The sequence below is a fragment of the Rhinolophus ferrumequinum genome, chromosome 15 (genome assembly GCF_004115265.2).
Source record: "Rhinolophus ferrumequinum isolate MPI-CBG mRhiFer1 chromosome 15, mRhiFer1_v1.p, whole genome shotgun sequence".
Taxonomy (NCBI): domain Eukaryota; kingdom Metazoa; phylum Chordata; class Mammalia; order Chiroptera; family Rhinolophidae; genus Rhinolophus; species Rhinolophus ferrumequinum.
In genome coordinates this window covers 9,130,227-9,153,518 of record NC_046298.1, presented here as the reverse complement: position 1 = coordinate 9,153,518, position 23,292 = coordinate 9,130,227, and the positions used below count along the sequence as shown (strand labels likewise).

Below are 23,292 nucleotides of genomic sequence, written 5' to 3'. Positions count from 1 at the left end.
AGCAGGTCAGTGCCAAGCCAAGCTTCCAGAACCAGACAGAGGCTCACTTTTATCTGAATTTAATGCCTCTTTCAGAAGAGCACTCATTGCCTCTTGTTTCTTGTTTGAATTTAATCCCCATGGATATCAATTTTGTTCTGTGGATCCATCTAGCAAAACAGACAATTCAAGGGCTGTTGGTCCTTGACTGGCTCACAGAGCTACAGAACTCTGAGATCAGTCCCGTCACTACAGATGAGGAACCAGGGCTCGAGAAAGTCAAATGAGCAGCCATGGTCTAGTGGCTAGTTGGTGAAGAATGCTGGACTGGAAGTAAGGTTACCAGTCTTCATCCAGGATTCTGGCAACCATGCTAGCCCATTTTTTATTAGCAATAGGAAAATCTTCTAAAAAATAACTCATATCTCCTGGAATTGACATCTAAGAGGTCATAAGTAAAAAGGTATAGAGTTAGAGTTTTTAAGTACCCTTTTCCTTTGTTGTGTTTAAAATAATGTCTGGCTTGGCACAGCCGCAAATCTGAGACGTGTTCCACTGGGTAAGCCTGAGTGAGCACCTGTGTGGCTAGGGCTGATGTCAGTGTGGCTCCCTGGAGATTTTAAGAGGATGCCCTCTCTTGGATTTTATTTTGTAGTAAAAATAATCTGTGGTGGTTTTGGTTTTCCTTGTCTTATAAGCTGGGGGAGTCAGCCAGGAGGCCACTAGCTTCTGATTTTCTATGTGGTCATTTTCCGTACTCCATTCAGACCACAGTTAAGACCACTGGATCATAAATGACCCCCCAGGGACTGTTCATGTGGTCATCTATGGGGAGGGAACGAGGAGGTATGCAGGCAAGCCACGCTGACCAAAATACTTCTTCTGAAAGCTCTCATACTTGCAGTGCGAATTCACCACTGGAAGTCTGCCATGGTTTCTATTTTAAGATTCCATGTCCCTTATGTCGCTCTGCTGCTGCTTCTTATTCTGCTGTGTAGGGTGGAGAGCAGAAGATAATGGGTCCTGTAGCTGGACTGTCTGATTTCAAATTCTGGCTTTGCTTTTACTAATTTTGTGGTTACAGGCAAATGACTTAATCTTTCTGTGTTTGTTTCTTATCTGCAAAGGGATTTGACAAATTTATGTAACTCAGATGATTGATATAAGAACTAATAAGATATAGAATAGACACACTGACATGCAGTAGCACTCAGTGAATGTTAGTTTTTACCGTGAACATCTCCCACTCGTGTGGCCCAGCAGTGTGGAGAGAACACTGGGTCAGTGAGTCAGGGTCTGGTCCAGGCTCTCAGTTTTGTATGACTGCATGAACTTGGGACAGTCACTTGATCCCAACTCACAGAATGCAAGACACAGAAGAAGTATTTTGTCCAGTCTCCTTGTTTTATGCATTTAAAATCGGGCCTCAAGAGAGGAAGAGGCTTGTCCACAGTCCACAAAGAGTTAATGTCCAGGCCAGGTTCAGCCAGTACCCCCTCTCTTGACATGTAGCCCAGAGCTCTTCTCATCATTACTCTGGGCACAGAAGACTTTGCCAAGTGTCCCCAACTCTGCTGAAGACCTGAAGACTTGGGGTTGGCAGGAGAATGGTTCCTAACAAGCTGCCTTTGGGTTATGGCCATTCCAAAAGCAGCAGCCAGTGCATTCTAGTATGTCATGGTTGATGTAAGTGTCAGAAGCATAGTGATGCTTCTTTGGAGGTCCCAGAAAACTCTTTCCAGGTTGACAGGACAATGTATTTAAAAAAAAAAAAATTTTTTTTAAAGCCCAGCAGCTTAATAATTGACCATGTTTCTTTTCCCTTTTGTGAGTCACTGAGAAACTCACAGTGATGGTGTGTCTATGTTAAACTGTGGCTGTCTCCTTTTAAACGCTCCCTGGAGGCCCTGGCCACCCCATTCCTTCTCTCCTCTCACTGCTGCTCAGATCCTGGAATGATAGGTCGACTCGATTATCCACTCTTGGGTCCATGGCTTTGGCCTGCAACATCCTTTTTCTGCTCTGCACCCTGGCCCCAGCAGGTACTCAGCAGAGCGAGTCCTCTGCTCGTATATCCTAGGTATCTGGCTCTGCTTCATTGCACCTATTATGTCTGTCCACTGATTATTGCTGCATCCTCTCAGATTAACTATGACATTTCTATGAAGCAACAATGGTCTCCATACTCAGAAGTGGTCTCCCGCTCCTTAGAACTTGCATAGCACGGGTCAATGGTAACCAATGGGTTCCACACGTCTGTAGTGTTCTATCTCCCTAACAAGCTGCTTAAGAACCATAAACTGGCATCTTTTTCCTCCCGCAAGGTATTTAGCAGAATTCCTTGCCCATTGCAGGGACTCAGACCTGCTTGAACAATTGTGGACTTTTTAGTGGGGTTAAGTAAAGGGCTGTAGCCTAGTTAAAACGGTTATTCTTTCATGATCAAAAGTACTTTCTCCCTAGGTGTCATTGTGAGCCCACGATAAGTCAGTGACAGCCATTTGAAGGCTCCTGGAAACTTTGGCAATGCACAGTCATTTTTAAAATTCTACTTCTTAGAAATCTGGAATGACACATTTTTGAAAATAAAGTCAATTAAAATTAATTTTGCTCTTCTCCTTCTTCTTCTTCTCATTCTTCTCCTTCTTCTCCTCCTTCTCTTCCTCTTCCTCCTCCTTCTTCTTCCTGAAGCTGAAGAACCCAAGATAGACAAGAAACAAGTTAATATACTTAAAAAATGCAAGTAAAAGATTAAGGACATGAAAAGGCAGGATGAGTGAAGGAGCCCTGAGTCCCTCACTCACTCAATCAGCAAACATACCCATGCAGTACGATTCTCTGCATTTCAGGAGGAAACACAGTTGTGTTATTTTGTTTATGCAAAAGTCTATATAGCCCTCTACGACAGCCATGTGCTTCTGAAATTGTTTGCTAAAATAATGGCCAGAATTAATTTTTGTTCATAGAAACACTTTGTGACAAATTTTAACCCCAAATTTGGGAAAAAGAATGAGAAGAATGCAAAGAGTAAATCTTGGAGGCTCTTAAATAAGCCTTTCCTCCCCTGTTTTCTGTTTGCTTTGAAAATTCTGTATTCAGGGAATAATAGGTGAGTTTTGCTGTGGCTAATTAAAAACATGTAAATTGAAATTCTCAGGCCAGTAATTAAACTGAGAAGCTCACTGGGTAATGTTTACCTTTTTGCTCCCAGATTGTGAGTTCAGTTCCTCTTCAAGCTTCAGTTTTTGTTTGTTTCGCTCTTTTTCTTTTGCAATCACAGAGATTAAAGTAGCCTGAATTTTACACTAGCATCTTGTGAAAGAAGAGGGGGGGGGAAAGGTGCAGTGGTTTTAGTAAATAGAGGCATACCTTGGAAAATTGCAGGTTCAGTTCCAGATCACCACAATAAAGCAAATATTGTAATAAAGCGAGTCACATGAATTATTTGTTTTCCTGGTGCACATAAAAGTTCTGTTTTTACTACAGTCCATTAAACATGCAATAGCATTATGTTTAAAAAATGTAGACCTTAATTTAAAAATAATTTGTTGCTAAAAAATGCAAATCATGTTTTTTGCTGGTAGAGGGTCTTATGTTGATGTTGATGGCTGCGGACTGATCAGGGTGGTGGTTGCTGAAGGTTGCGGGGGCTGTGGCAATTTCTTAAAATAAGACAACAATGAAGTTTGCTATATCAATTGACTTTTCCTTTCACAAACAATTTCTTTGTAGCATGTGATACTGTTTGATAGCATTTTACTCACAGCAGAACTTCTTTCAAAATTAGTCAATCCTCTCCAATGCTACGGCTGCTGTATAAACTAGGTCTTTGTCATATCCTAAATCCTTTGTTGTCCTTTCAACAATCTTCACAGAATCTTTACCAGGAATAGATTCTATCTCAAGAAACCACTTTTTTTTTGCTCATTCATAAGGAGCAGTTCCTTACCCATTAAAATTTTATCATGACATGGCAGCAGTTCAGTCACATTTTCAGCCTGAGCTCCACTTGTAATCCCAGTTTTCTTGCTATTTCCACCACATCTGAAGTTACTTCCTTCACTGACGTCTTGAACCCCACAAAGTCATCCATGAGGGTTGGAATCAACTTCTTCCAAACTCCTGTTAACATTGATATTTTGACTTCTTCCCATGAATCATGAATATTCTTAATGACATCTAGGATGATGAATCCTTTCCAGAAGGTTTTCAATTATTTTTTCCAGACCCATCATAGGAATGGCAATCAATGGCAGCGATAGCTTTACTGCCTGTATTTCTTAAGTAATAGACTTGAAAGTCGGATGATTCCTTCGACTTTATCCATGGGCTGCAGGATGGGTGACGTGTCCACAGGCACAAAAACAACGTTAATCTCGTCGTCCCTCTCCATCAGAGCTCTTGGGTGACCAGGTGCATTGTCACAGAGCTATAATATTTTGAAAGGAATCTTTTTTCTGAGAAGTAGGTCTCCACAGTGGACTTAAAGTATTCAGTAAACCAGGTTGTAAACATATGTGCTGTCATTTAAGATTTGTTGTTTCATTTGTAGAGCACAGGCAGAGTACATTTAGCGTAATCTTAAGGGCCTTAGGGTTTTTGGAATGGTAAATGAGCGTTGGCTTCAACTTACGGTCGCCAGCCGCATTAGCCCCTAACAAGAGAGTCAGCCTGTCCTTTGAAGCTTTGAAGCCAGGCATTGACTTCTCTCTCTAGCTATGAAAGTCCTAGATGGCATCTTCTTCTAGTATAAGGCAGTTTAGTCTACATTAGAAACTATTGTTTAGTGTAGCCATCTTCATTAATTATCTTTACTAGATCTTCTAGATCACTTGCTCCTTTACCTTGTACTTTTATGTTACAGAGACACCTTCTTTCTTTAAACCTCATGAACCAACCTCTGCTAGCTTCAGACTTTGTTTCTGAAGCTTCCTCACCTCTCTCAGCCTTCATAGAACTGAAGAGAGTTAGGGTTTTGCTCTGGATCAGGCTTTGGTTTAAGGGAATGTTGCATCTGGTTTAATCTTCTATCCGGACCACTAAAACTTTCACCATATCAGCAATATGGCTGTTTCGCTTTCTTTTCATTTGTGTGTTCACTGGAGTAGCACTTTTAATTTCCTTCAAGAACTTCTCTTTTGCATTTACAAATTGGCTGTTTGGTGCGAGAGGCCTAGCTTTTGGCTTATCTTGGCTTTTGACGTGCTTTCCTCACTAAGCTTAATCATTTCTAGCTTTTGAATTAAAGTGAGAGACACGTAACTCCTCCTTTCACTTAAACTCTTAGAGGCCCTTGTAAGATAATTAATTGGCCAAATGTCAATAGTGCTGTGTCTCAGGGAATAGAAAGGCCCAAGGATGGGGAGAGACACGGGAAAATGGCCGGTTAGTGGAGCAGTCAGAACACGTACAACATTGATGGATTAAGTTTGCTGTCTTATATGGTGTGGTTTGTGAGATCCCATAACAATGACAACAGTAACATCAAAGATCACTGATCACAAATCACCATAATAAACATAATAATAATGAAACATTTGAAATATTGCAAAAATTACCAAAATGTAACACAGAGACGTAAAGTGAACCAATGCTATTGGATAGACTCACTCGATACAAGGTGGCCACAAACTTTCAATGTGTATAAAACACAATATCTGAGAAGTGCAACAAAGCAAAGAATAATACAACAAGGTATTCCTGTAATGTACTTTGACATCTCCAACTTGAGATCTATGTTTTGAGAGCCCTGATTTACCTAATAGTATTTGAAATACAAATTTAAGTCTTAAAGCTGGGGTCGTTTGCAGAGAAAAATACCTGTGAAAAGTGGATGTTAACATTCATCTCACATCTCACTGCTGTCTCACAACAAAGCACTTCTTCTCTGTGAAGTGTGTGTGTGGTGTGCATGTCACATACTCTTGGTGTGGCCACTCCGCTTTTGGCTGCTGTCCACCAAGTTATTAATAGCTGTTAACCTTGGCTTGAGGCTTTGGGCATTGATTTTGGCTAAGGAAAGGTAGAAAGACAAAAAGACTTTCCAGGAACACATTGTTTTCTACAAAACCATGGAGCCATTCCAAGAGCCCCTCTTTTGACCATTGAAATACCTGTGAGATCTCACAGTTGTTAAGGATTTATGCCTTTAGGCTGATACCCACTGGTCCCACCAGTTTGCTTTCAGGTACAGGTGATATGGTGCCATTTTAGCATGCTATGGCCCTTTGACTATATTCACAAGCTCCTGGGAAGCAAGAAGCTTTGAAATCCAGTAAATACTGAAATACAAGAATAGATTTTAAGAATTACTTTTCTGCTAAAATCTCAAGACAAAATTCCCTTTGTTCCTGTGAGTCCCTTAGATCATAAAGGACATTTGCCTCCAGCAGGGTCTCAACTAGCTCTTGTTTCTTCTGCTGTCACATTGCGTTTATGACGTCATGAGTGGTTACCATGGAGGTAATTGTCGTGATGTGGGAGATGTGTGAATCCAGGTGTGGAGAAACTCAGCAGCGAGAGATGGATTTTTGAGAAAAAGAGACAAATCTCCTTTCATTCCAGCTTCTTTAGTAAGAAAAGGGTAAAGTAGGAAAAAAAAAGGTTGGGGGAAGGAATGTGAATATGATAGCTGAAAATTAGCTGTGGAACAGTTTGCTTTTCATGCTTTGCACGACATACTGGAAAGTCTTCCATTTAGATTTTTTTTTTTATTGTATTTTGATCACGTATCTTGTAGTATGATGTTAAAAATAACTTTTTATGTTCTTTCTTGGAGGAAAAAATATGGCTTGTGATAGCAAAAGAGAATACTATATTATAAAGTCCAAATTGAACTGGGAAATCTTTTGAATGATACACCAGGAAACTCAAAGGTGATATGTTTTTGTCCATTTGGGGGGAAAAAAACAAATAGTGCTGCGATCTGCAAAACACTACAAAATGAGACAGAGCCAAGCTAGCAATGCAGCCAGACCTGCTTGCTGCTGGCATTTGACAAGCTAGGAAAATGAGACTGCAAAAATCCACAGGGAATTATTTCCCCCTTTATGTTAATGAAGCACCTACCATATATTTCTTTCTTGGGATGAAGGGTGGCAGGGATGAGGGCACGGGGTGCTGCTGAGCAAGTGTTTTAAGAAAACAATCCAGAAGCCCTTGCCTCTGGCTTGGCATAATCAATGTCATTACTGCTTGTTTAGAAGCTCCGTCTTTTCTTGGAAAGGACCCAGGGCTGGCAGACTTAAGTCATCAGTGTGGTGACTGGTGAAAGAGGGACCCTGCTGAAGCAAGTACAGGAAAGCCATGTGCGCTGAGCCCCGATTTCTGAATAAGAGACCCGGGTCCCAGTCCCAACTTTTTCCCCGCTGTGGATTTTCTCTTCGACCTTCGTGAAGGCCCTTCACTGTTCTGTTTTCTCATCTATTAATCAAATGACACTATTGTAAAAATAAATATACTGGGTATAAAAAATATTTTTTTAGGCAGGCTATAAATGCAAGGGATTAAATGTTGTTATTTAGGGTTTCGTGTCAGCACATGATATTTAGTTGTTTTCTTGTCCAATGTTATCGTTCATGAACCTTCAGATGCAAGTGGGCACTTTGGTGAGCACGAAGGCTGGCCGCCAACTCTCCATGGCATTGCTTTGGGAAGGGGGTGTAATAGTCAGGATTCTTCAGAGAAACAAAACCAGTCGGATACCTACTGTGTCTGTTAGGTTGGTGCAAAAGTAATTGCGGTTTAAAAGGTTAAACATAATTACAAAAACTGCAATTACTTTTGCACCAACCTAATCTATCTATATATCTATCTATCATCTTTTCCCCACCATCTGCTGTCTGCAACCTGGAGGCCCAGGAGAGCCAGGGGGCCATTCAGTCTGAGTCCGAGGCCTGAGAATCAGGGGAGCTGATGATGTCAGCCCCAGTCTGAGGGCAGGAGATGAGCTGAGCTGTACTAGTTTAAGTAGTGAGGCAGGAAAAAAGGGGCAACTCCTCCCTTCCTCCACCTTTTGTCCTATTCAGGTGCTCAATGGATGGGATGGTGCCATCCTGTGCTGGGGAGGGCAGCCGGCTTTACCGAGGTCGCTGATGCAAACGCTAATCTCATCCAGAAACATCCTCACAGACACACCCAGAAACAGTGTTTGATCTGGGCACCTCGAGGCCCATTCAAGTAGACGCATAAAATTAACCATCACAGGGGGTCTGTCCCCAGGCAGTGCTCAGCTTCTCCAAGGTCAAGTGGGACCCCCTCAGCCTGGTGTTTGGGGCCTTCCGTAATCACTCTCCAACCAAACTGCCCAGTGTCATTTCCCTACTCCCCAGGGCACCCTTCACCTGGGTCAAACCTGATTTGTCACCGGGCGTGCCTCTGGCCCTCCTTGCAGGTGTTTCTTCTTACCTTACCCAGTCAATTCTACCTATTCCCTGGCTCCCGTATTGATCCCTGCCCAGGAATGACACCCGTTACTGGTGTCACACATACATGTGCAGGATGTGCATTGCATAAGGACATCTGGCCAGGGCAGGGGACGTGGGCTGAAATCCAGCCAAGTCATAGGACCCCCTGAGAGGCAGTGTCTGCTTGGAGGAAGGGTACCTTTGCCTAATTGCAAAAAAGGCACTGGACAAGGTAGGGTGGCTCTGCGTAGGTTGGTAAAGTTAACTTCTCCTTTACGTTTGTCCTATGTTTTCTTGAGAGTATAACCTTGAGGACTCAGGCTTTGATTTTCTTATAGATATCTCACGTGGAATAATGCACAACTTTGGTTTTGAATTATAATCAGGGCACGGGGTTCTGTAAGAGATTGTGCTAGAAGTTCTTTGAGGACAGAGCTTACTCATTTCTTTACCTGTCAGGTGCCTTGCACATAACGTCTTTAACAAAAGAGAACTACATCCCCAGTAAATATCAGATTTACTTTCCCTATAGAAACAGTGGGAAACCATCCATGTCGTTCTCCCTTTAAAACTCTTCAGTTCCTATCTGGGTTTCTGGGAAGCAGAGGTAAGGAATGCGACCATTTGCCTTCTGAGGACTCTGAGACCAGTTTTAGATGAGGCGCTTGGGTCTGAGCCTGCTTCTCTCCTACTTTCAGAGCCACATTGCACTGGGCTTTTTGGTGGACCAGGAAAATGGGCCTGTATCTTACAGCTCACCCAAGAGCCAGGCTCTCCTTCGTGTGCTGAGGACATCAGGGCGAGAGCCACGTGTCTCTGTCCCCAGCATGTTCTTGGATTGTTAGTGGGGAGAAGCTGTAAGGGCTCGGTCATAAAATTATACAAGAGGCCCTGTAGCCGCAGGAGGAGGAACGGAGCCGAAGGGGTTCTGTGAGGTAGCAGAGACCTGCTTCCTGTGTGTGGGGGCAGGCGGAGGTGGAGCGATTGGAGAGAGAGGTGACCGCGCGCGGTGCCGCACAGCAAGCTCATTCGTGTCCCCATCTTCCATTAAAATCTGTGTGCAGATGGCTCTCAGAATGTCCGTCTCCGCCCCAGACCCATCGATCACTGACCTTTCCTCTTGGAGGCCTCAAAGGCCCCCTAAACCCATTATGTCCCAAACGGATTTCAGGATCTTTTCACCGCAATCTGGCCCTCTTCCGGTATTCCATCTTTCCAGAGGGCTCCTCCCATCCATCTGGTTTGGGAAATTGATTTGCTCGGCTTACTCTCCACGCCCAGGCCCCAGTCCATATTTGTATTTGCATCTCTTGCCTGGGATGAATGCGATGTCCTCCTCACTGGGTCCCCACACCTGCTCTGAGCCCCCAGCCCCTGCCCCTTCCAGCAGCTGGAACGAGCATTTCAAAATGCAGGTCTGATGATGTCCCACGGTCCCTACTTAACACCTCTTAATGCTTCCTCATTTCTCAGGATAAAGAGCCTTATCCTCCGGAGAGCCTGTAAGACTCCTCGTAATCTGACCCCTGGCACCTTTGCCAGCTCCATAGCACCCCTCCCCGTGTCCTCAGACACACCAGCCTTCTTTGTATTCCTCACCGACCCTGGGCCCAGGCAGCTCCCTCCGCCTGGAACCCTCTCTCCTGTTGCTGCTGCCATTCCCACCCCATTTGCCTAATTCCTCCTTCTCGCTGTTCACGTATCAGCTCAAACATCACATCGTCAGGGAATCCTTCTCTGCTCTCCCGGACGACTTCAGCCCTTCCTCCTGGTACATCTCCGAGCCCATTTCTTTATCAAATGTCACAGTTTGTGAGCGTACGTTTGTTTTTGTGCTTGTGTGATTGCTGTGTGTTTTCCCAGAAAGGTTGTAAGCTCTGGGATGCCTGGCTGGGTTTGCTCCCTACTACCCTTCCAGGGCCCTGCTCTCTGCCCGATACACCTCACACTCTCATTTAATCGTGCGTTGGATGAATGCACGACACTTATTCGGGAATGGGTAGGGCCACCCGTGGGACTGAGATGAAAGCTACGTGGGAGGAAGTAGCCAGAGGTGAGGTGGGAACAAGGTTGTGGCTGAGATGTCTGGGCACGAGGACGCTGTGCAGCCTGTGACACGTGTATGTGGTGGTCTAACAGCATGTTTTAGAGCAGGAACTCCGAGAGGGGTGTAACGTAGCGGGCAAAGGGTCTTGGAACCAGGGAGTCACACCGGGAGGCATGTGATGAGGACAAGCTGAACTGCAGCCATGAAAGGAGAAATAGAGAGGTGGGGACAAACGCTCTCAGGGCGAACATCTCCCACTTCCATTCCCCACCCCCTGTGAAAAAGGCAGTAGTGGATCAAGGGGCTTTACATAATTTTAACATTTCTGACCTGTCTGACCTGACGGTCGCCGATGCGCAGGACCAGTGAGAAGGGGTTTGGAGTCTGTGGGGTAGTGGGCAGTGTGGCAGAGTCATGGATCTGTGGGTCTTCCTCCTCTTCCAGGCCAAAGTGGCCCCTGGAAGGTGGAGAGGAACGGGCGCTGCCCTGAGCTGACGGTGAGTTTCTGTGTGAGGGGTGTGAGATCCGGGGAACCTTCTTTGGAGCTAAACGTGCCTGGTTCCCATCTTCCTGTTCTGATTTGAGAAGCTTGTTTTAATGGAGACATCCTGAATATCTTATAATGAAGGGTATTTTGAGAGGGGTATAGTGTGGAGAGTAGCGTGGTCTTGGGACCAGGGGCACACATAATGAAGGGTCTTTGCCTCACTCTGGGCTTGGGGCCACACCTCCTATTTCATTTATTGTTTATTGTTCCTGTTGTTTGAACCATACCGGCAGCACTAGGGTGACAAAATGAATTGCTCCATTGTCCCACCATGGTCGAATTGGATAGAATGCAAAACTTGATGCCACTAAATGTTAGCTTTTTGTGAACGTCTTTTATGGATCCAGTATCTCTTTCTAGAATGCTACCAATATAATAATAGTGCTATGTTAGTAGCACTTACGTCATTTGATGTTTTTAACTACAAGTAGGGCCGAATGCAGCTGTGCCTGTTGTACATCGCCCAGTTCTGACCAGCTCTATTCACGTAGCGTCCCATGGGAATGGCACCCCCTGGAGGTGTGCAAGGCAGGCACTCACCTTATTTTGCTGGCTCAGAATGGTGACATGCTTTATTCAGTGTCAGGTGACAAATAAGTGCTGACACTGCAGCTAGGGCCCAGTTTCCGAATCTAAATCCAGTCTTAATTTTGCTGTACCTCCCGGCCTCCTGGCTGATCGGTGCTTGAGTAAATGAGCGAATGGGAAAGGTGACTCCTCCATTCAGGAGGCAAAGGGCACACAGGGCCGTAATTTGTTCTGAAGGTCCCTGAGTGCCACCAGCAGAACCAGCTGTCCTGCTCTGTGGTTCACCTGCCTGGACTTCATCCATTCCCAGTGTGGCTTTGCCCACAGGGTGATTCCCCGATGACGGGCTGTGGGTGTTTTGCTACCTTCTTTCCTGAGCCCCTTGCCTCTTTCTGGCACACAAGGCCACACCTCTCCTGCCTGTCCTATTTCCTTTGGGCCTCGCTTCCAGCTCCTCTAGGTCATCCTTTCCCATAAGGGGTTCATTAATAAAACGGAAGGTTGTAATTCAGTAGGGAGGTGGAGAAGATAAAACAGCCCTTAAAACACAGAGGAATTACTCTGTAAGGCTGGAATTCCTGGCTGGCGGGGAGAGTCGTGAATCTGTAGGTCTTTTACATGAGACAGTGGGGAAGGACCTTAGCAATCACATAATGTACTTGGGGAAACTGAGGCCTCAGGAGTTAGTGGATTGGCTGGGGCTAGAGGCCAGAGGTTTTCCCCATTATTCCATGTTTCCATGAGCCGCTTTAAATTGCAGTCTTTCCTGACACTGTTTTAGTGGCCCTGCATTTGCACCAACTTTGCCACATCAGTGTCGGGGGGAGCAGGAAGGCAGAGGCAAGGGGACGGTGAGCTCAGTCAGCAGTGTACTGGGCTCTGGCGTGACCCCAGGATCCATGCTTTTAAACGCCATTATGAAATGCAGTTTGTCTAGAGCTCAGTGCCTCTTCCCATCAGACTAATGCAGCCGTGGTGAAGGGCAGGCTGGCGGCGGGCGGCCTGGCAATTTCTCGGAGCCCGGGAGAGGGATTACACTCGCTCAGGCAGCCTTATCACCGTAATAAAAATGGGACTTATGTTTATCGACTCATCAGGACTGCCCATTTAGACGATTACCCCATTTCCAATCCCATTTCTCAAGAAAAGAGGATTGCCGGACACTTCCTCCGATCCCCACCCCTAGCAGGGCCCTGTGTGTCAGGCGTTCCATGGGGGGAAGTGTTAGAGGTGGGCACACAGCAGGCCAAGACCTTTGCCCTCCTTGTCTTCCTGGCAAGCCACCTCGGAAAGGCTATCCCCTGAGAGATGGGAGAGGAGGAGAAACAGCCCGGCAGGGGCCTGGAGCAGCTGGCTGGCATCAGTAATTTCCTGCAGGAGATTTTGCCAGTTAAGTACGCCTCATCCTTCTGTTGCCCCTCTGCCTTCTCTCATGTGCTGCTAAAATAAACTAAAGCAACCCTTGGGTTGTGCTCCGCCAAATTCAGTCACTTAACCTCCTCTCTGTGGAACCCAGGTATAAAATAGTAGCATTTATGTGGAACAAGATGGCGAGGAGGTAAGACAGAAAGATCCCTGAGCAGCTGGAATACACATTACAGAGTTGCTCGCTCTACACAGAAGAGCCTTTTGGGCCCTTGCTTAAAGACCGTTGACTCTTACTTAACATATAGCTCTCGTTAGTTTGGAAAGCTGCTTTCTCACACCTAAGCAGATTGGAAATGGGAATTAAAGATGGGGAAAGACAACCACAAGCCAGAACCAGTAGTTAAGAGCTAGACCACAGAGGTGACATCTGTGGGGACAGCTCTGGATGGGAATCCTACTCAAAGGGGGATGTTGGATGAATGTCTCTGAAGCTCCTTTCTAAATGTTCTGTTCATGGCTCTGAGTATGTCTGGTTCGACCTTGATGGTGAGAGGTGAGAGGGAGGGGGGCAGTGGGCATCGGTGGGGAGCGGGCACCCAGTGGGAAGCACGCCCTTGTGTTTGGAGTGGCCCTGAGTTTTGGTGCTCAGAAGTATTCACCTGCTTCTGCTGGAAGCTTCCAGACACAATGGCTACTCTCGATCCTTGTTTTAGATTTATAGAAAAATTCTGAAGGTAGTCCAGAGTTACCATAAAAAATATCTTAGGTCAGTAGCATCCATTTGTCACAATTAATAAACTAATGTTAATGTATTGTCATTAACTAAAGTCCAACTTTAGTTTTTAGATTGAGTTTAGATTTAGTTATTAGATTTCCTTACTTTTTACCTAATGTCCTTTTCTGTTCCAGGATCCCATCAAGATAGCGTATCACAGCATCACATTTAGTTGACATGTTCCCCTCAGCTCCTCCTGCTTGTGACAGTTTGTCCGTCATTCCTTCTTTTTAATGATCTTGACAGTTTTGAGGAGCACTGGCCAGGCGTTTTGTAGAATGTCCCTCAGTTGGGGTCTGTCTGATGTTTTCATGACGAGACAGGGGTAATGTGTTTTGGGGTGGAAGACCACAGAGATCAAGTATCATTCTCCTTCCATCATGTTAAGGGGATGTATTATCCACATGATTTATCAGTGTTGACGTTGACCTTGACCACCTGGCTGAGGTAGTTTTCTTCAGGTCTAACATCCTGTGTTTTCGTTTGTTAAACCTGGTAACTCTCTTCCAGGCACATGACTCCTTTATGACCAGGCTGCTGGTTACTGCTACCGACTTCCTGCTCCGCACGTAGGAACTGCTGGCAACTGCCCTAATGAACCACTCTCAGTCTCTCACTGCTAGGCTTAGCGCTCTCTCTTTCCTCTGCCTGGGGTGTTGTACTCATACACACACACCCCTTCCACCACTAAGGCCGGGTCAGGTACTGGCGATCTGCCCTGGACCCACTCTCGGGGGTCACTTGTCACTCTGTAGTTCTGATCCGTTTATGTCTCCCTGATCCCAGTGCAACTGTAGTCTTGCACAGTGTCTGTTCGAACTCAAAAAATAATTGTCGAATAAGTGAACAGTTATTCCAGGCAATCCAGGTAAAACCCCTAGTGTAGTACCTGCCTTATAAACAATAAATGCTCAGTAAATGCCTGTCTCTTCCAATACCAAGACAATAATCTTCCCTAGATCGGAGAAACTATATTCAGTTAGTGCTTGCCCAACACCTCCAACACCTGCAGCAGGATTCTGGAGCAGTGGTCTCCTAGGATTCCCCGAGAGCCACAGATACCTGCGTCAAAGCGTCAAGGGGGCCACTTAATGACAGAGAAGTTGGGCTAAGTAGGCTACTCTCGGTCAATTTGCAAATTAAAAAGGCATCCTTCTCCCAATAGAGAAACTTCAAGTTATGAACCCTTTGGCCCAAATTTCCACAATCAGGCCCCTGGACCTTTTGTTATCTAGTGAAAGGGACCCACCTCACTCTTTTTTGGCCCACACACCGCCATATGTGAGTGATGTTTCCATTTGGGGTTGCTTGTCCTTCATGATTAGTAGACCTGGGGGTTTGTGAATGTTAACTTCTTTCTTTTCATTCATCCAGTGTAGGTGTGACTCCACTCCATGACCCAAAGGGAGGAGACTTCTCATGTCGTGGTCCCAGGAATCTCTGATCAATCACAAAATGAATTATAATGTCTATCATTTATTATCTGCTTTGCGCCAGGTGCTTCAGCTTCCTCACCTCCAATCCTCTCAGTGACCCTGCAAGTTGAGAATTATTATTCCCTCTCTCAAATGAGGAAAGTAAGGTTTGGAGTGCTTTGAAATTTGCCCAGATCTGTGGGGGAGCCAGGCTCGGAACTACGGCTGTGGACTTCCGAGTCTGAGCTCCATCCACTGGGACAGGGGGCTCTCCGTGGTCCAGAAAGTCCTGTAAGAAGGAGTCAGCACCTCTCTATGGCTTGTGCTCATCAGAATGTTCTCAGATCTCCTCCTCCCTTTGGGTCCCGGGTCCCCATCCATCTATGCATATACACCTGCAAGAGCCTCCTTCCTGGATTCCTGGCCTTGGATTCCCTGCAGCAGGCAGATCACCCCCGCGCTGCCGTTGCCCTACTCGGGACTCATAAGAATGCCCATCTTTGTCTTGCTTCCAAGACCCTATACTCGATTCCTTTCTTATATTTGACCTCATCTGAACTAGCCACAGTCTTTTGCATGGTCCCTATGCAGGCCACCCATATTGCCACTTCTATGTGCTCAGTCTGTCCTTGGAGTCTAAGCCTTCTCTCCATGCCCCCAATTCTCCCTTTCCCTTCAGCTCCTGGACAGCTTCCCTCTGCAATGTATGCTGACTAGTCCCTCACCACCTGCCCTCTTCTCAGCTTCCCATGACACCTGGGCGTGCACGGCATAAATTAGTGTCGAATGTGCTCTGGCTTGTGCATGATCATAGGGAGTTCCCTTGTATTTTTAATCACAGTCTCCTGAAGACCAAACGTCACTTAAAAAAATCACTCTACTGAGGTAGAATATATAATACGTATATATGTGTGTATGTGTGTGTGTGTGTGTATATATGTATATGTATATATATATATATATGCACCTGTTTTAAGTTTTCAGTTTAAGTTGTGACAAATGCATACACCCATGTATCCCCTACCACAACTAAGACATAGAACATTTCTATCATCCCAGAAATCCTTCTGTTTCCCTTTGCAGTTGATCCCTGCACCCCCTGACCCAGGAAACTATTCATTGGATTTCTAGTATTATAGATTCGCTTTTGAACCTGTTCTTGGACTCCTCACAAATATAATCACAGAGAGTACTCTTTTGTATCTGGCTCCTTTTTGCTCAGCACAGTGTTTTAGAGATTCTTTCATATTGTGTGTCTCAACAGTTCATTATTTTTTGCTGCTGAGTAGTGTTCCATTCGATAGATATTTTCCCCACGATGACATTTTGGTCAATGACAGACTGCATATATGACAGAGGTTTTGTAATAGTATCATGGTGTTGAAAACTTCCTATCAACTAGTGACATCACAGCTGTCATATGTCACCATGCAATTCCTCAGTCATGTATTTGTGGTGAAGCTGGTATAAACAGACCTACTGCGCTGCTGGCAGTTGTATAAAAGTACAGCGCATACAATATGCACAGTACGTAATACTTGATGATGATAACGACTGTGTTCCTGCTTTATTTATTTACTATGCTATGCTTTCTACTGTTATTTTAGAGTGTACTCGTTCTACTCATAAAACTAGTTTGCTGTAAAACAGTATGCCGCGTTGCACTGGCAGCAGCTGCATACATCTTCCGTTTATGTCTCTTGGTTGCATCCTTTTCTCTTGTGCTTGTTTTAGTCTCGTGTTGTTTTGTACAGGAACATGCTCTACAGGTTTGTGCGCTAGGAGCCATAGGCAATGCATCTACGTTTCTGTAAAGGTACTCTATGATATTTGCACAATGGCAAAAATGCCTAATGACACACTGCTCAGAGAGTAGCTCTGTCTTTAAGTGGCACGTGACTGTATCACAGCTTGTGGGTCCATTTACCTGTTGATGGATATTGGAGTTGCTTTCAATTTTTGGCTGTTGTGAATAAAGTGTCTGTAAGTGTTCATGCACAAGTTTTTGTGTGGACATGTTTTCATTTCTCTTGGGTATGTACCTAGGAGTGAAATTTCTAGGTCATAAAGTAAGAAGCATGTTTGATTTTATTTGAAACTGACACATTGCTTTCAAAGTGGGTACTCCCTTTTAACCCCTCCCCCACCATCAACAAGGTGTGAAGTTCCAGTTGTCCCACATCCTCACCAACACTGTTTTTATAGACTTTCTGAGTCGCGGTTTTCATTTTTCTGGTTCTTTCCACGTCTAATATTTTTTAATTGAACACAGAGCATTGTGAATGTTAAGTTTTTAATTGAATTTTCTGTTCTTTCAAAGAGTGGTGAGTTTTATTCCGGCAGGCAGTTCATTTACTAGCACGAGGTGAATACCCGGTTAGGTTTGTGAGGAGTGCTCATTCAGCACTACTTTTAAGACTTGACTTGGATAGAGTGTCTATTGAATTCCCTGGGTGTTGAGCAAGTTTTCTTCTTTCTGGTTGGTTGGGATTTGAACGCTTCCCAACCAGGAGTGAGTTCTGATAGCTGTTCAGCTTATTGCTCTCCAGTAGTTCTTTCTCTGGTGGTGGTTCTTTGTGTGGTCTTATGGAGTCACGCCTACAAATATGCAGTTTCTTATTTACACCAAGGGCACCTAATGAAGACGTCTGAAGCTCTTTCTCCTTGGAGCTACTTCTTCTTTGGCAGCCTGTCCCTCAAATTCCAGCCACCTCTACCTCCCTGAACTTTGATCCTTTTGTGTGAAGCTCAGGCAGACTCCCATCCTCTGCCTGGGTTCTTCCTCCCTGTCCTGGGATCTAGTAAGTGCCGATAGTCAGGAAGCCGAGGTGATCAGAGGACTCACCTCGACGGATTCTCTTCTCTCGGCCATCACAGTCCTGTGCACCTCTTTTCCAATATCTGAAGAATTGTTCATAAATTTTCTCCAGTATCATAAAAGTGTATAGTGGCAGGGTTAGTTAGTGCTAGTTATTCCATCATGACCAAAAGCAGAGTTCTAGGAACCACTTTATAAACTTCTTCTTTGGTTATCAGACAGTTAACTGAGTGCTGAGCACAAAACAGGAAAAAGAGAGAGAGAAAAAAGCAAAAACAGGAAAAAATAGAGAAACCCCGTGGGTCTGCCCACCGGGGATGTTTTCCTGGTGTTCTGGGATAGAACGTGACATCGGGACAGGCGTTTCTGGAAGGATCGAAGCCTTGGAAACATTGGGCCTCTTCATCTGGGAACAGAATGTCTTCGCTACAAGGTTTGGCGATCACTCTTCCTTTCCTCTGTGAGCTCTAAGGTCAAGACTCATTGTGTCTTGGAACCATCATAAAAGGCCACGTTCATGAGGAGTCCGGTCATGTCACGCAGATGACTCTCTCCAGGAGTGACTGATGATTGTGCAGCCTCTGTGTTTATTCTATCTGCAGGTCACAAATGGCTCAGCAGTCGAGCAGAAAGATTAGCCAAGGGAGCTTCATAGAGTCAGCTGAGCCAATATGCTCACAGGAGTAAAAGATATTGGATTTGGAAACATAAGGGCAAGAGGGCCCAGGAGGTGGCAGGTGACTGCAGAACCCAGGAAGACTTGAGAACTGAAAGTCAAAGAAAAGAGGGTGGGGCAGGCGGCATTGTCATGGTTTCCCTCATATACAGGAAAAGGGGGACAATCTCTCAGGTTTAGAGGACAGGAGTGGGACAAAGAAAGGGAGGATGAGCATATTGATCCATTCATTAAACATTTTCAGTGCTTATAGTGTATCAGGCACTGAAAATGTAATGTCTTCACTGAAGTATCGGTTGAGACAGGTACATTGTTTTTTGTTGTTGTTTTTAAAATTTATTGGGGTGACCATTGTTAGTAAAATTACATAGATTTCAGGTGTACAATTCTGTATTACATCATCTATAAATCCCATTGTGTGTTCACCACCCAGAGTCAGTGCTCCTTCCATCATCATATATTTGACCCCCTTTACCCTCATCTCCCACCCCCCACCCCCCTTACCCTCTGGTAACCACTAAACTATTGTCTGTGTCTATGAGTTCTTGTTTCTCATTTGTTTGTCTTGTTCTTTTGTTGTCTTTGGTTTATATACCACATATCAGTGAAATCATATGGTTCTCTGCTTTTTCTGTCTGACTTATTTCGCTTAGCATTATACTCTCAAGATCCATCCATGTTGTCACAAATGTTCCTATATCATCTTTTCTTACTGCCGAATAGTATTCCATTGTGTATATATACCACAACTTCTTTATCCATTCATCTGTCAAAAGACATTTTGGTTGTTTCCATGTCTTGGCCACCGTAAACAAAGCTGCAATAAACATTGGAGCACACGTGTCTTTATGGATAAATGTTTTCAGATTTTTTGGGTAGATACCCAGGAGAGGGATTGCTGGGTCATATGGTAATTCTATTCGTCATTTTTTGAGGAAACTCCACACTGCCTTCCATAGCGGCTGCAGCAGTCTGCATTCCCACCAACAGTTTATGAGGGTTCCTTTTTCTCCACAGCCTCTCCAACACTTGTTACTATTTGTCTTGTTGATGACTGTCATTCTAACCTGTGTGAGGTGATATCTCATTGTGGTTTTTATTTGCATTTCTCTGATGATTAGTGATGTTGAGCATTTTTTCATATGTCTATTTGCCATTTGTATGTCCTCTTTGGGGAAATGTCTCTTCAGGTCCTCTGCCCATTTTTCAATTGGGTTGTTTGTTTTTTTGTTGTTGAGTTTCATGAGTTCCTTGTATATTTTGGACATTAGCCCCTTATCGGAGGCACTGTTTGCAAAAACCATCTCCCATTCAGTTGGTTGCCTCTTTATTTGAGACACATACATTGTAATTATAATAACAAAGGATCCCAGGGAAGTGAAGCCAGGGCGGTGTGGGAAAACAAAAATCGCCAAAATGCAGGGAGAGAATAGGATGTAGTTGTGGGGGGTGCGAAGGGAGCTATGGCTTGTTTGGTTCCTTTGCTAATTATAGATCAGGAGACTGAACCTGGGTGGCCTGCCCAGGGTGACCAGGCCCTGAGACAGAGGTGTCTCAGACCTTCCTCAGAGTCCAGGTAGCTGCCAGCCTGGCTTGCAGGGGGCTGGTTCCCTGTGGTCAGACGAGGGTCATATGGCTATGATCCAAGCAGACACCTCAAGAGCCGATGTTTTCTTCCTTGCCTTGTTCCGAGGACCTAGGTTCAGATGTTTGGGAGTCCCTTTGATGACTTCAGTGTAGCTTTCACCCTCCTGTGATCCCGCATTCTGACTGCTGTGCGGTGATCACGGGCCCAATGAACTTATAAATGGAGCAAAACTCGACAGGGGATACTGTGACACAATTCCTTGGCAAGAGCGTGGCTCACGGAACATTCGACTGAAGGCTGAGAGTGCTGGGTATTTATCCACCAATTGCCATCCCTCAGTGGCTGAGACTTGCTCTTTCCTGAGGGCGGTCATTCCCCAGCACTTCCAGCTGCCTCAGGCATGGGCCGTCTACTCCTGTCGCCAGAGAATTCCCTCAGGCAGCCAGACACAGATGTTGCTGCCAATATGTATGGGGACAGCTGGTGATGTCCAGGATGGGCCCCAGCATTCGCTGTATCCCCCAACCCAACAATCAAACTGGTACTTCTAAGTCTCTCTCCTTTCCTTTCCTCCTTTACTTCCTCTTTCAATAAATATTTATTGAGCACCTACTATATGCTAGGTACTGGGCTAGAAGGATTGGAGATCCAGTCATTAACAAGACAAACCAGACCCAGTGCTCAAGGAACATAATGCAAGTAATAGCTCATGTTTATTAAGGTGTAGATAGATCATCACACAGCAGCAATGATAAAGCCAGGGCATTTTCACAAGGGCCAAAAACACAACCCAGCCATCCTATGTTTCAGCTGTTTTTCCCAGCGTTTCCAAGCCTTCACACTCTCCAAGTCCTTAGCTCACCCATCAACTATGCTTACCTCCACATTCGTCTGTCCACCTTTCGTAGCGCCTGGGCTGAGCCCAGGCACCTAAGACATGGCAAGTCCCCCAAACCCACTCCCCTTCCTGTGTTCCCTGTCTCTGGAAATGACATCACCGTCCACCCAGTTGCCCTGGAATTCAGGTTTCATCTTTGTTTTCTCCCACTCCTTTACCACACTCCCTTCATCCACATACCTAGTTACTAACGATGCTGTATTTATTGAGCACTTACTATATTGCAGGCACTTTGCATCTTATTATCTTAGTTACTCCTTACAACCTTGAGTGATACCGACTCTCACTGTTCCCATTTTGCTAATGAGAAAGCTGAGGCCAGGAGAGAGTAAGTGAGCCACGGATACCCAGCCAGGAAATGGCACAGCCAGGATTGAACTTCACAGCCGATCTCTGCGATCTGCTCCCTCAGTCGTTACACCACTGTGCCTCCCAGTGCAGGGGAAGAGACGAGAAGTCAACCAAGGGTTCTACAAATAATTATTTAATTACCATGGTGATAAATGATGTAAAGGAGAAGTGCAGAAGCTTTGTCTAAGAGGGCTGGGAGACTCAGTCAGGAAGGGAAGGGGAATGTTTCCCTGAAGAAGCATCCTTTAGGCTGAGCCTCGTGGGGGCCTGCTCATGACATCAGCAAGGGGAGGGAACACTGGTGGAGCGGAGACAAATGTCCATCCTAGGCCCACAGATGTTAGTTAGGCTGTTCCCATCCCGTCCGCAATCCACGAATGGCCAACCACCTGTTTTCCTTCATGTGCAGTGTAATCCGGTCCCCTTTCACTTGATTCTTTCCCATAATGTTGACTGTCAAAAAGTTGCTCTGATTGCTTTCCTATGCCCTTGACCAAGGATTGGCAAACTTTTTCTGTAACGCGCCAGATAGTAAATATTTTAAGCTGTGTGGGCCAGTTGGTCTGTCGCAACTACTCACTTCTGCCTTAGTGACGCAAAAGCAGCCATCCATGGTATATAAATGGACCAGTGTGGCTGTGTTCCAATAAAACTTTATTTATGGACACTAAAATTAGAACTTCATATACTTATTACTGTCATGAAGTATTATTCTCCCTTTCACTTTTCCCCGACCACTTAAAAATGTAATAGCCATTCTTAGCTTGTGGGCTGGCCGTATAAAAACAGGTGGGGGCTGGATTTGGCAGTAGCTGGTGCTGGACCGCGCTGCCCTACACCCTATTTCCAGCTACCCTGCCAACATCTCTCTCCGCCTGTCCCCTCCATAAACCCCTCCATTTACTTCACCCAAAACCAAGTTCATCACTCCTCCTGATAGTCTGATTCTGTTAATGACTTGGGGTATTTGTTCCTCAGGGGATGTTGGGGCAGAAAAAAAGGCACAAAATTCACTATTCTAGCCACACGGGGCTGTTGTCACTTAAACCTGCCAGCCACACGCCCTCCTTTGCTCAGCTTTCGCCCCACCTCTCTCCTCTTCACCGCCAAACTCCTCCTAAGACTTGTGTCTACACCCTGTCACCGTGTCATCACCTCCCACTCCTCACCCCCTCCAATCTGGCTCCCACTCCATCGCTCCACAGAAACAGCTCCCACAAAGGTCACCGATGACCTCAGTGCTGCTAAATCCGAAGGACGTTCTTCAGTTCTCATCTTACTTGCAATCGACACCGTTGACCACTCTCTCCTTCTTGCAATACTCCCTCTGACTCTGGCTGCCTTTTCTCTTTCTCCTTTGTGTACCTCCCCCCACCCCCACCTGGCCCTGACCTGTTGGAATTTCTAAAGGCTGAATCCAGCCAGGCCTGTTCGTCTTCTCTCCCAGCTACTCCCCTTATGTGATCACGCTCCTATAGCTCCTGTCCTGACTTCTCTCCTGAGCTGGAGTCCACCTACCCAGCTTTTTACCTGACATCTCCTCTGAGGTGTCTTAAAGCACCTCACACTTTACATGTCCCAAACCCAAATCATCCATTGATCCAACTAGTCCCTCAATTAACACGCGGTTGCCGAGCACTTGCTATCTATCTGTCAGGCACTGTACTAGTTGCCAAGGACACAGTTTTGAGTAAAAAGAGACAGAGTCCTACCCTCGGAGGGCTTTTAGTTTACTGAGGGAGATACATATTGACCACCCCTCCAAACTTCTGACTCCTTTCATCTCATCTCTCTTTACCACAATGGCCCTTTGCCATTGTCCTTTGTTTTTAGGCAATTGGCACCGCCATCTGTTCAGTTCAGAAAGCCAGAGGTATCCATGAAACTTCCCTCTTCC

At 45.3% G+C, this 23,292-nt stretch overlaps 1 protein-coding gene and 1 pseudogene across 1 annotated transcript in view; one reads left to right on the top strand and one right to left on the bottom strand.

Annotated features, from left to right (window-relative positions):
- The window catches only part of CES5A (carboxylesterase 5A), a 239,727-nt gene that overhangs the window by 60,956 nt on the left and 155,479 nt on the right, over positions 1-23,292 (top strand). The gene's annotated exons all lie outside the window — the stretch shown is intronic.
- LOC117034703 (tigger transposable element-derived protein 1-like) overlaps positions 1-23,292 on the bottom strand; it is a 94,504-nt pseudogene that overhangs the window by 357 nt on the left and 70,855 nt on the right.